The 12,549-nt window shown below is 37.7% G+C and overlaps 1 protein-coding gene and 1 long non-coding RNA gene across 3 annotated transcripts in view; one reads left to right on the forward strand and one right to left on the reverse strand.

Annotated features, from left to right (window-relative positions):
- The window catches only part of TRPM3 (transient receptor potential cation channel subfamily M member 3), a 602,605-nt gene that overhangs the window by 157,000 nt on the left and 433,056 nt on the right, over positions 1 to 12,549 (forward strand).
- LOC115653455 overlaps positions 1 to 12,549 on the reverse strand; it is a 30,228-nt gene that overhangs the window by 15,219 nt on the left and 2,460 nt on the right. The window contains exon 3 of one of the 2 annotated variants that reach the window (XR_004000928.1): positions 5,310 to 7,808. The exons of the other annotated variant lie outside the window; for it this stretch is intronic. This is a non-coding gene — a long non-coding RNA (uncharacterized LOC115653455). Of the gene's footprint in view, positions 1 to 5,309; positions 7,809 to 12,549 lie in introns of those variants that run through there. 2 annotated transcript variants of the gene reach the window in all.

A 12,549-nucleotide genomic window follows, 5' to 3' on the forward strand; every position in this document is an offset into this window, starting at 1 on the left:
GCAGGCTACCAAAGCTGAGCTTGTGGGTAATGAAATTTAGCAGAGACTGCACAATTTCCCCCAAATAGGCCAAACTCAACATTAGAGTAAGCAGATACAATTCAGTTCATTTTAATGGAGGTTTGTCTGCTCAAACCAGGGCTGAATTTGACCCAGTACTTCTGGTTTCCATAGGGAAAGTGCATCTCAGTCCATTCCATCATCAGCTGGAAGAAAACTATGGAAGAATGAAAGGGAGGGGAAGTTTCAAAATAAGGAGAAAGGAAGTAATATACTGTATGCATTATTGCTTAAGGCCAATATAAAGGGAAGGAAAGGGGGGAAAAAAAACAAAAAAGAAAACCAACTACATATAGCTCATTGTATATAAACAATATCTTTGGGGAAATCCATCTGTTTGCTCTTATTGTCGTCATTTTTCAACTAACAATCCTTTTGAAGGACCCTTAATTACCTTAGCTGGGATTAAGCATATCTGTTTTATTCTTATCAAGTGATTGAACAATATGATGTATCTAATGAATGTTCGCTTTCACTTCTCAGTAGCCAGTTTTTAACTAAGTAGTCAGCGCCATTGGTGTAGTATTAGTCATGGGAATTCATTAGCAGACTAAATCATGCAGTCATTGCACTAACTGTAATCTGCCTTACTTTTAATATTCAGAGGGAAAATATCAGTATATTAGACCTGTTAGAAACTTGGGAGAATAATAGAATTGTATCTGATTATGCAGTTGCAAATTAAAATACCTGACACATTCCTACTTGGCATTACAGGAAGTTTGGTATAATCTCTAAAATAAAGGTAAAAGATATTGGATTTAAGAATTTAAACATTATCTACTGCTGTTCATAATGAGATTTCAGGACAGAATTCAAATCAAAATTGCATTCACTGCAGAAGTGAAATTGAAGGAATTTGGGAAATGTTAAAAAGTGTATGGGTTATGACTACAATAATATGCAAAGCTTCTGATTTCTTGCCTTAGACTTGGAAATATTTTCCTGTGTGAGGACCCAATCCTACCTTCTTGATTTTTCCATTTACTTCAATGATAATAAGATGAGGACCTAAATTGAGAAAAATTCACTGAAGACTGTGTATACTCAAAAAAGAAAAACAATGTCAAAAACTATTTTAGCTCTTCAAATTGAAACCTAAAACCTAATCAAACTGATTAGTTGCAGTATAGAGAAACAAATGCTTGCATTGCTCTTTAGTAACTCCTGCAGTGGGTGTAAGGAATGGAATTAACAGCTTTCTGATACAAGTGCTTCCAAGAAATAAGATATACAGAGGCGCTATGTAGAGCAAATATTTAAGCAGCAAACATGAAACCATCCCTGAAAAGGTGATGGGATTGTTTTCAGGCTTCATTTTGGATGTCTGTTGTAAAGAATTTTCTTCTCCATCTGAGACTGACAATAACAGTCCTAAATAAATAAATAAAATGTGAACATGCATTTATTTTCAGCTCCAGCAAAATAAATCTCTGCAGACAGGTTGATATTACATTTCTCATCATGATGTTGCCCTCCCTGTTACAATATATTTACTTAACTTTAAATTTTCATTTTGTATAGCTTCTTCCCCCTTCAGAGAAGAAACTAGTATTTTATTGGATTTTGTCTTTTTCAAAATGAATGTATCAGTCTCTGCTGATGATGCTGCATAGATAGGTGTGTCAGAATTATTCTTATTAGTCTTATTTTCAGAGTTGGTAACTTCGCTACAAAAACCTGCTTGAAAACTAAAGTGGTTGTTTCAACTGTTCAAAATATGGAGAGAAAAAATGACTAAATTTTCACCCTAGAGTCCTAAGCTTATTTTTAAGGTGGCATGCAGAAGACATACAATGCATTAGCAAAAAAGGTGCTAATCTTAATGTTATGACCTGTCTACTTCCAGATATTGTAAAAAGGAGTGGAAGGTGACAAGCACTAACTCTGATGCACAAATAGCTTTCCAAAATGCTTGTGCATGCAACTTCCGTTCCAGAACAATAATTTAAATCTTAGAAATTTGGATGGTGTGGATTTCATTCTCCTGATAGGAGGAATTGTTACATGTCCTATATGCTATACATATACAGTAATAGTTGTGAAGCTAAAAATAATTCATATACTTGAGAATTTCGTGCAGAATCTAATTCATGTGTAATCTATAGCCATAGTGTTTCTAGCTCAGAAATGACTTGCTACCCATACAAAGTAGTACTTGCTTCCAGTGTCTGCTGCTAGTATAGTTTGGGTATAGCAGGGAAGAAGCCTTCCTCTGAGTTATGGATTAGATTCCCAGAACAGTAAAAGGATATTCACTTTTTAATATATGAATACCTGACAGTCACACTCTGTTTTATACTGACCCTCTTTCTCCACGCACACTGTTGTACAATACACCTCTTCATTCTGAGACCACATTTTTTAATTTTGCATGGCTCATTCATCTTCCTTCTATGTGACCTTAATCCTCTCAGGCTACTGCAAGTGTTCAGTTAGTGTGTAGTTACTGAAGACTTGTTGGCATGGGAAAGTTGTAACAACATCACTTAGGGTGTGAATTTAAACCAAAAATAGTTGAATTCATGCAAAATTTTGTGGGGACATTCTTATTTTGGTATGAGTAACTTAGTTTTGTTTAGGGTAAGCCAATTAGGAAAAGATTTAACTAAACTGAAGTAAACCACTATTACACATACTGTATGTGTAATCACCCAGCCTTTTGCACAGGTTTCACTATAACAATTTAAATCTCTTAAGTTATGCTGCTACAACTTTCTCCCACAGAGAGGCCTTGAATGCTCAGTGAACAAATGGAGCTGCTTGAATTACATCTGCAGTTCGATAGCTGTGGAGCAAGATACGGAACTCGCTAAATGAAAGTTTTTCTGTTGAACAGTTGGAGATTTTATTTAAGACTTAATTTTAATGCCTTGAAAAACATCATTGTAAGGTTTTACTGTATTACTGCAGCGCATAGAACATGTATGGTTAAACTGCCATTTAGGTCTTCATGAGGAAATAATGGATGCCAATGTTTCACTTTGTTGCCTCTGTATCAAAGCACCTTTTTCTCTACTTATACTATTCTGGCAATTCTGACTGTACTCAGTGTAGCATTAAAAGGTAAAAAAGATGCCTTAAAAATCTAAGTTTCAAACTATCCAAGGCCTTATAGGTCAAAAAAGGCCTCTTAAACTCTAGAAACCAGTGGGCAGCCAGTGAAGATCACAGAGCAGAGATAATATGTGCTGTCATTGAGAGTCACCACTTAGCACAAGGGCTGCCATATTCTGCATCAGCTAAAGCTTCAGGAGATTTAATGTATTGCCCCATGTTGAGTACTTTGGAGTAATCTAGTCTCAAGGTGGCAAAGGTATAGATCATGGTACTAAGAACAGCATCTGGAAGAAACGGTCACAACGTTCTGGCTAGGGACCGATGGTTATATTTAAAAAAATAAAAATAAAAAAAGCATTCATGGGCACTGATAAACATGACAGACCCAGGCCAGTGTGGTACAGGAGTCTGGTAGAGGGCAAATATACTGGTCACTGGATGAGTAGTTTTCTGTTCCCTAAGTGACCAGAGCAGGGGCTGCACTAGAGTAACCAGGAACCTGCTAGAACCAATTAAGGCAGACAGGCTCATTAGAACACCTGCAGCCAATCATGGCAGGCTAATCAGGGCACCTGGGTTTAAAAAGGAGCTCACTTCAGTTTGTGGTGGGCATGTGAGGAGCTGGGAACAAGAGGCACAAGGGACTGAGTAGGTGTGCTGCTGGAGGACTAAGGAGTACAAGCGTTATCAGACACCAGGAGGAATGTCCTGTGGTGAAGATAAAGAAGGTGTTTGAAGAAGGCCATGGTGAAGTAGCCCAGGGAGTTGTAGCTGTCATGCAGCTGTGACAAGAGGGAATATAGACAGACCAGACAGGGCCCTGGGGTGGAACCTGGAGTAGAGGGCAGGCCCAGGTTCCTCCCAACTCCTGATCAGACACAGGAGGAGTTGACCCAGACTGTGGGTTCCACTAGAGGGGAAGATCACTGAGGTGAGCAAATCTGCTAATAAGCGCAGGACCCACCAAGGTAGAGGAGGAACTTTGTGACATATACAACACATTTTATTTTATCTGCAATTCATTTTCACTAAATGATCTGAGTTTTTAAAGTGATCACATTTTTAATAATGCAATACTGTGACGGTTGTCTGGGAGTTTGACCTGAGAGAGGACTTCAGGAGTGAGATATGAAAAAGTATACAGTGTTGTGTTTGTGCAATGACAAATAATTGCATTGTTGATATAATATCCATAAACTCTAATGCCCAAGTAGACTAAAAACATTACTCCCTGAAATATTAGGGGCATAGATGCCATGCTGATGTGTGGTATAAAAACATAAATAAATTAGACAAAGAGCCTGAAATATGAGGTGCTTAGCTGGAGTAGGACAAATTCAAAATATGCTCTTCTTTCTGTATGTAAATAGTTATGAAAATGTAACCAAGTACATTCTGGATTGAGCTACTCCTTTGAACTCTGATTTTAATTCCCATTTAAATTGATGGAAATACTCCCACTAATTTCAATTAGTTTTGGATTTGGCCTGTGGTTATCTTCTTTTCTATCGTATTTTGAAACCATGTAATCAGTGGTGGGATGTAGGATGAGCTACTATAAATTTTCACTACTTGCATTTTTTGAAAGAAAATAGTCCTTTTGCAAAGATTCCAGCTCACTAAGTCTCTCATTAGTTGCTGCAAATGTTTTGTGCACTTCATGTGCCTTTTTAGATACCACTATTTGATTAGAGTTACACACATTAGTAACCCTGATTCTCCACTGAAAATTCAACAAACACCATTTGTGTTGTGTGCCACTTAGTATTAAGATATATCGACCAAAACTACTTATGCTTGTTTTTTTTCCTTCAGAGGTATTTCAGCTTTAGTGATGCAAAGTTTGTGTCATTTGAGGGTGACTAAACTACACAGCTAGAGTGCATAAGCCCGGTAATATTGAGATATCCTTGGAGATCTGCATAGATATTTAAATATATTGTAACATCTGTGTGACTTGACAAGTGATACTTAAATAATAATTCACAATTCAGGGCTAATGAAAAGATTCATCCTTTCTATTGACCTGAAAATAAATTTCTTTAATGTTAATGTATTCTGTGTCACAGTGCTCTCAAAGTTTTGAAGTTTGTGGACTGAACATTTTTATTGCCATTACTTACAGATACATTTTCAAAATACAGCATAGGAAGGAAATAATGCCTAGCCTTATTTAGATAGATGCCATTTATTCCGCATACTAAGTTTTGTATACCTCACCCTTTCACATTACTTTAACAATTTATCTTCTGATGATCTGTCAGTAACGTTACAAAATTAACTGGACTCTTTGCCTTTATTAGATAACAAAACAATGTGTTGTCACAGAAAGAAAGGGGGAAATGAATGTTATACATGCAAGAATATGTATAAATAGAACTTATTACCGGTGCAATGAATTTTGAGGTGTTTTGAAAGCTGTAACACTACATCCTTTGGAGATAAGTAGAAGGCAAAATAAAGATTAAATTCTTTATTGCAGAGTCTGTTGAATTTTCACAAAAGTTGCAGGTGTTAGCGCTGGTCTCCTACAGAAATTCTTATGATTTTGGCAATCACCTTCTGCTTATCTCAGTTGACTGGTAATTCCTTGTCTCCCCTATTTTCTTCCTGGCAGAAACTGTTTTGCTTTATTGTTGTGCACAGTTACGTTACATTGGTTTGCACCAAGACATTGCCACATTTCAGTTTGGGGTTAATTGATCCTTTTTATAGTCTGTAGATTAAAGGCTGCTATCCTTTCATTTGCATATGTGCAACCCTCAATTTATGTGGGAGGTGCATACACATGACTGACATGATCATCAGGCCTCAGTTTTAGGCCTTGATCCTATATCAGTATGTACTAATACAACTCTGTACTTGCTGGGAGCCCTATTGACATCAGTCTCATTGTAGCTATTCTGTATGATCAGTTCTACGTTTCAGACTAGATGGATATTACGCATAATGCTTAGTAATGAGAAAATTACTTAGATTTTAAATGGGCTATTGCCTCCAGGTTGAGTTTTGCACTTATCACATGGTCTCAGTTCTGACGGTCTCAGACTGGTGGCAACAGTGATATTTTCACATATATGTAGCCACTTTCCCAAGTTGTGGCTTAAGCCTCCTCCTGTTTCTCTCTCTGGTGCCTACTACCTAGCATTTGGAGCAGCTTCTCCCCTCCCCATGTGTGGCTCCGGTCCTGAGTTTTTTTCTTAGTACCTATGTGCCTCCACTCAAAGTGACACCTCGCTGTGCCTGATACACAAGGGAGCTGTCCCTTGAGAAATCACTTCAGTTACTACTAGCTGGCAAGGAATGTAAAGCCCTGGACACACATGACAACAAGGTAAACAAAACAAACATCACCAAATGCATGGCACAACAATAACAGCACAACAGAGGAGGGACTTGATTGGGCACAGGAAAATAAGATCCAGCAAAGGAAAGGGTAAAGGCTAACCAGTAATTAATAAACATCAATAAATAAGCCAGTTCCCTGACTCCTAAAACTCTTAAACTCCTCCAGCCGCTCCACCTTCCCTGACATGTAATGCAGGAACCACCCAAGCCCCTCAAAATCTCAGAACAATGCAAAAGCTCCCTTTGGCGGAAAACGAATTCAGTAGAGACTGAGCCATGCTTGCGCTTTCTCAGCTTCCGAACTTACCCCTTGCACCTTTTCTTTGGGTAAAGCCAGGCTGTCTCTTCCCCAGTTAACTTGCTGGAGTTCGTGCAGCCAGGTCTGTTGTTGGTTCAGTGCACTGCTTGTCCAGATCACCACATGCTAATGCTTCATTGTATGGATACTCCACAGTCTTGTATGTCTTTTTTTTCTTTTAAATATTGGTACTAATGTGCTTTTTTTCTAGGCATCATCTTCAGTCTTTATGATGAAAGTAAATAATTATTTCAATATGTACATGTTTACTAGCCCCAGGTTTTCCATATTTCTGCTGGTATGCCATTGGGACCAAGAGCTTTCTTATTTTTCATGTTGCTCAAGGCTTCTCTAACTTCTAGGACTGTTATCACCAGACGCAGGTTTGGTTTTTATTATACATCCATGGTTTTCTTGGATTCTTTTCAAAACCTTTCAAAGTAACTTCTCCACTGTTTCTTAATCTGGTTCTCATTGACTAACATGCTTCCACTTTCATCTTTAATGACTTTGATTTCATCAATGTCTTTAGTTCTCTGGTCATGGGTGTTTGCCAGTCCATATTTTTTTTAACTCACCCTTCTTCCTGTCAAGATTATAATATCGGGGGAAATACACACATTACTCAGCGTATACACTAAAATGCTGCTCTGATCATAAAAAGCTTGTAGAAAGCACAGAAATAAAGTTTGGAGTGGAGTTGATAGAGCAGAAAAACAGCACCCAACACTCCTCCTCAACTCAGTTTATCTAACATGCCCCCGAAAGCAACATCTAGGCAGAATTGGGCCCAACAAATGTACATATTAGTGAAACTCACTTGCTTTGTAGATTTCCTCCACTTAGTGGCAGATCATGTGATATATTATCTATTTCTGCTTGATAATGATTAATAGAGATTAGTAGTAATTTATGCTGCACTTTTGGAGACTATAATTTTCAAAAGAAATTAAATGGTTTTTCTTCTTTTGAGAAAATATTAGCTGAAAGAGGCTTATAGTTTTTCATCTGCTGTGTGCCTGGTAATCCCGGATACCTCATGCTGGCATAAAAAACAAAACAAACAAACTTTATCGGTATCTTAATGTTGATGCAAAACACAGGGTTCTCTTCCCCTCACCCCCTATTCATCTACTACTATTATTTTCCCCACATCTCCTCATTTATTTAATCCACATCACAGAAATACTCAAACACGCTTTAAAGTGTTTAAGTTCTTAAACTTACATTTTATACCAAACATTACTCAGCATCACACTGCTGAGGTATGGCATCTGGTTTAAATATCAACTCATATTAACTCATCAAATATTAGCTCATGGTGACTGACTAAATATCGAACAGTTGTTATGTATGCCTAAAGTATGTAAGTAATGTCATGTTGTCATGTGGGTGTTAACCATAACAGGAATTGCATAATTAGACACATCTATTTCTGCTTGAAAGTACATGGAATAAATGCACATCCATGGAATCATTTGTTCAGACTGCTAAATTAACCCTATCATCTAGAATAGAGTGAGCAAAAGTAAGTTAAGTATTTGATTGTAAATCTCCCCTCTACCATGATGCCTATAAAGCACTTGATAATGATTAGGCAGCTGGTATGGTGTGGCTCCTACTGATTACACTTAATTTTCCTCACTGTTGTGTTACCATATTCTTTTATTGTAAGCTGTTGGAGAAAGGACTCTCCTTTTGTTATGTGTACAGTGCCAAGCCCAATGTGGGTTAGGGCCTCTGTTACTGCAGTAGAAATATTTAATAATAATCAGACCAATTATTTTAATTGGGGTTACATTTTATCCTCAGATGAGAGTTGCAGTCATCCATTCACTCAGGCCTATATTTCAGGTAGGCCATTATGCTAGTTCCCTGTGAGATTCCACATACACGTTAAGGATCTGGCCTGGAGCCTAAAACAGTCAATTCAGTTCAGAACAGTTTCCACGGAGGCCATTGTTGTTGTTAGCAACTTGTGTGTTCCAAGCTTGAGGATGCTCCGTCCTCCTGCCACTTTAAAAAAAAAAAAGGATGGCAGGCTATTCCAGGAATAGACAATGATGGGATAACTGTGCTTCTGTCCTGTCACTTCTGTGGTGTTGTCCCTCTCTTTCTAAGAAAGGTGATGACTTTTTATTCCACAATAGACATAAAGGGAATGTTTTACTTTGACATTTCAGTTTTGAAACTTGCATGAGGTATGCTCATTCACTCAGTTTTATAGTTAGAAATTCCATGGTTCAGTATGTTATACAACATATTGTGCCTTTTTAATTTCATTGTAGAGAGCAGTTATGCATAACAGAGATTGGATTTTTAGTGGTACCTAGCCTGGTGAAACCAGGCCCCTCTCTCCAAGGGATTTAAAGACAGGTTGGCTGTGCACAAACCACTCCAGATGGAATGCCATTAGGAGAAACAGTGGCATATAAGATTGGAACCTTAGAAACATACACTGTATGAAATAAATTTCTATTAGTGCCTTTTTTTGCTGTCATAACTGTGACTTGCTGATACTGAATGACTGAATCATTTGGGAGTTCAGTCCCCACTGTACTTTAACATTAGAGTTAAAAGCCTGTACATGATCTTGTTGTTGAAGAAAGAAAATGTTTTCCTTCTTATAGGATTAGTTTCAAACCACTACATATACTTTTTCTCTGTGTTTTGAATATTGTAGAAATATTGCATATTATGCCAAATAAAACACCGGGATAGCAAACCATCTTATTTTGTTACTTCTTTTACAGTAATTTATGTAAGATGTAGTGAAACTACTATATGGAGCTCAAAATATATCTTTGGGTTGTCATGGATACACACGAGAAGGCTTTCTTTATAAATTTATTATGAGTCTGACAATTTATTTTTAGTACATAACAGTAGTTTCACCCAAAGAGAGAGATGATGTAATGAGGTTCATTATTGTTACTCTTATTAAACCTAACTACATTGCCCTTTTCTTTTTCTGCTCACAATCCAAAGATATTTTAAAGCCTACATGTGCACTGTATTGTTTGATATCAAAATGGCTGATCAGGGATCTAAGGGTTTTCTTTCACTTGACTCTTTGAGTGCCAATGAGCCAAAGATGCTCAAAGTGTAAACTGGATATTGCTTACGAACAGTTAGCAGGTTATAGTGCTACTGTAAAATAATCCAGCAGAAAAAGGTATGCTTTTGGATTTGCAAATGTTCCAACTGCTGTTTGCTGCCTTAGTAATTAAATTAGATGAGATATACAACAAAAAGCTGCATGAGCTAAATAATTTATAGAACTTTCTCATGTCAGTAAATAACTTCTAGTGCTGTGTGTTCTACTTTACATATGCAATGAAGTACAACATGCACTTTGTTCAATATGCTGTTCTTTTATTTCTGAAAAATATTGGTTAATCAAATATCAGGAATCTTGATGAGGGATTATTGTATCAGAGAAAATGGGAGAAAATCAAAAAAGGAATTCAATAAGGATAATTCACAATAATTAAAAAAGTAAATTAAGGAAAAACAGGACTCCCTTAAAATTTACCTCTTAACACGTAATGGAATTACAGCTTACTTAGTAAGTTGCCTCTTTCATGGGTATTTAAGTATCAGAATAAAAAAAAAACTCTTAAAGGAAGGAATTGAGCAACATTGTTTGAAAATCAGTGAGCAGCTACACAAGTAGCTGAAAGACAAATACACACACCCAAAATTCAGACTGGTTATTTGGGTTGCGTTTTAAGTACAGAATTCAGAGTGGTAGCAAAGTCTGTATCAGCAAAAAGAACAAGGAGTACTTGTACAAATTTCCACTACATGCATCGGATGAAGTGGGTATTTACCCACGAAAGTTTATGCTCCAATACGTCTTTTAGTCTATAAAGTGCCACAGGATTCTTTCCTGCTTTTAAGGAGTACTTGTGGAACCTTAGAGACTAACAAATTTATTTGAGCATAAGCTTTCATGGGCTAAAACCCACTTCATCAGATCTCTTGTGTGGACTGGTCCAGGCTGAGGTTGATGGTGGGATGGAAATTGTTGAAATCCTGGATCTAGATGATGATGTCATCTGTGTAGCGCAAACAGAGTAGGGGTGTTAGGGGATGAGAGCTGAGGAATCGTTGTTCTAAGTCAGCCATAAAAATGTTGGTATACTGTGGGGCCATGCGGGTATCTCTAAGCTCTAAGATACAACCACATTTGCTCCAACCCCTCAGACAGAGACAAACACGTACAAGATCTCTATCAAGCATTCTTAAAACTACAATACCCACCTGCTGAAGTGAAGAATCAGATTGACAGAGCCAGAAGAGTACCCAGAAGTCACCTACTACAGGACAGGCCCAACAAAGAAAGTAACAGAACGCCACTAGCCATCGCCTTCAGCCCCCAACTAAAATCTCTCCAGCGCATCATCAAGGATCTACAACCTATCCTGAAGGATGATCCCTCACTTTCTCAGATCTCAGGAGACAGGCCAGTCCTCGCTTACAGACAGCCCCCAGCAAATATTCACCAGCAACCACAGAACAAAAACACTAACCCAGGAACCAATCCTTGCAACAAAGCCCGTTGCCAACTCTGTCCACATATCTATTCAGTGGACACTGTCATAGGACCTAATCACATCAAGCCTCTGATAGCGTGGCTGTTCACTTGCACATCTACAAACATGATATATGCCATCATGTGCCTGCGATGCCCCTGTGCCATGTACATTGGCCAAATCAGACAGTCTCTATGCAAAAGAATAAATGGACACAAATCAGAGGTCAAGAATTATAACATTCAAAAACCAGTCTGCAAACACTTCAACCTCCCTGGTCACTTGATTACAGACCTGAAAGTTGCAGTCCTCCAACAAAAAAACTTCAAAAACAGACTCCAAGAAACTACAGAATTGGAATTAATTTGCAAACTGGACACCTTTAAATTAGGCCTGCATGAAGACTGGTAGTGGATGGGTCATTACACAAAGTAAAACCTATTTCCCCCTACTGTTACTCACACCTTGTTGTCAACTGTTGGAAATGGGCCATCCTGATCATCGCTACAAAAGTTTTTTTTTTCCCCACGCCTGCTGATAATAGCCCACCTTAACTGATTACTCTTGTTATAGTTAATATGGCAACACCCATTTTTTCATGTCCTCTGTGTGTGGGTGTATATATTTATCTTCCTACTGTATTTTCCACTGCATGCATCCAATGAAGTGAGTTTTAGCCCACGAAAGCTTATGCTCAAATAAATTTGTTAGTCTCTAAGGTGCCACAAGTACTCCTAGTTCTTTTTGTTAAATACAGAAGTAATTTTAAAAACAAATATTAAATGGGTTTATGCAAATACATTGCATCAGGATTTATTCACTCTCATTTTCCTGATTTCCCCCTCTTCCCTCCTGTCCTTTCCCACCCTAGCATTTTAAGTCATTCTCAAAAACAAAATAAAAATTGCAAATTAACTTGCAGGCTGTGGCATATTGGTGCACACAGAAGAATGACCCTCTGTTCCATTAAAAAATCACTAGGGCTATTTTCTCAAATTTGAAAAAGTGAAGTGTGTGTTCTATTGACAACAGGAACTTTAAGCGTAACAGGATAGGGGGCATAAAACATCCTGTCAACAAAACCAGCAGAATCAGTTCATTTTCCTAGAAGTGGGCACACAAATCACAAAGGAGAGAGATTCTGTCCTTGGTTATTAAGTAGTGCTAAAAGCATATAAGTAGAGAAACAAATCTCAGACTCATGGGGGAATCTGTCCTGCTAGGCATAATGCACTGTTTACTGTA

The sequence above is a fragment of the Gopherus evgoodei genome, chromosome 6 (assembly GCF_007399415.2).
Source record: "Gopherus evgoodei ecotype Sinaloan lineage chromosome 6, rGopEvg1_v1.p, whole genome shotgun sequence".
Classification (NCBI taxonomy): Eukaryota; Metazoa; Chordata; order Testudines; family Testudinidae; genus Gopherus; species Gopherus evgoodei.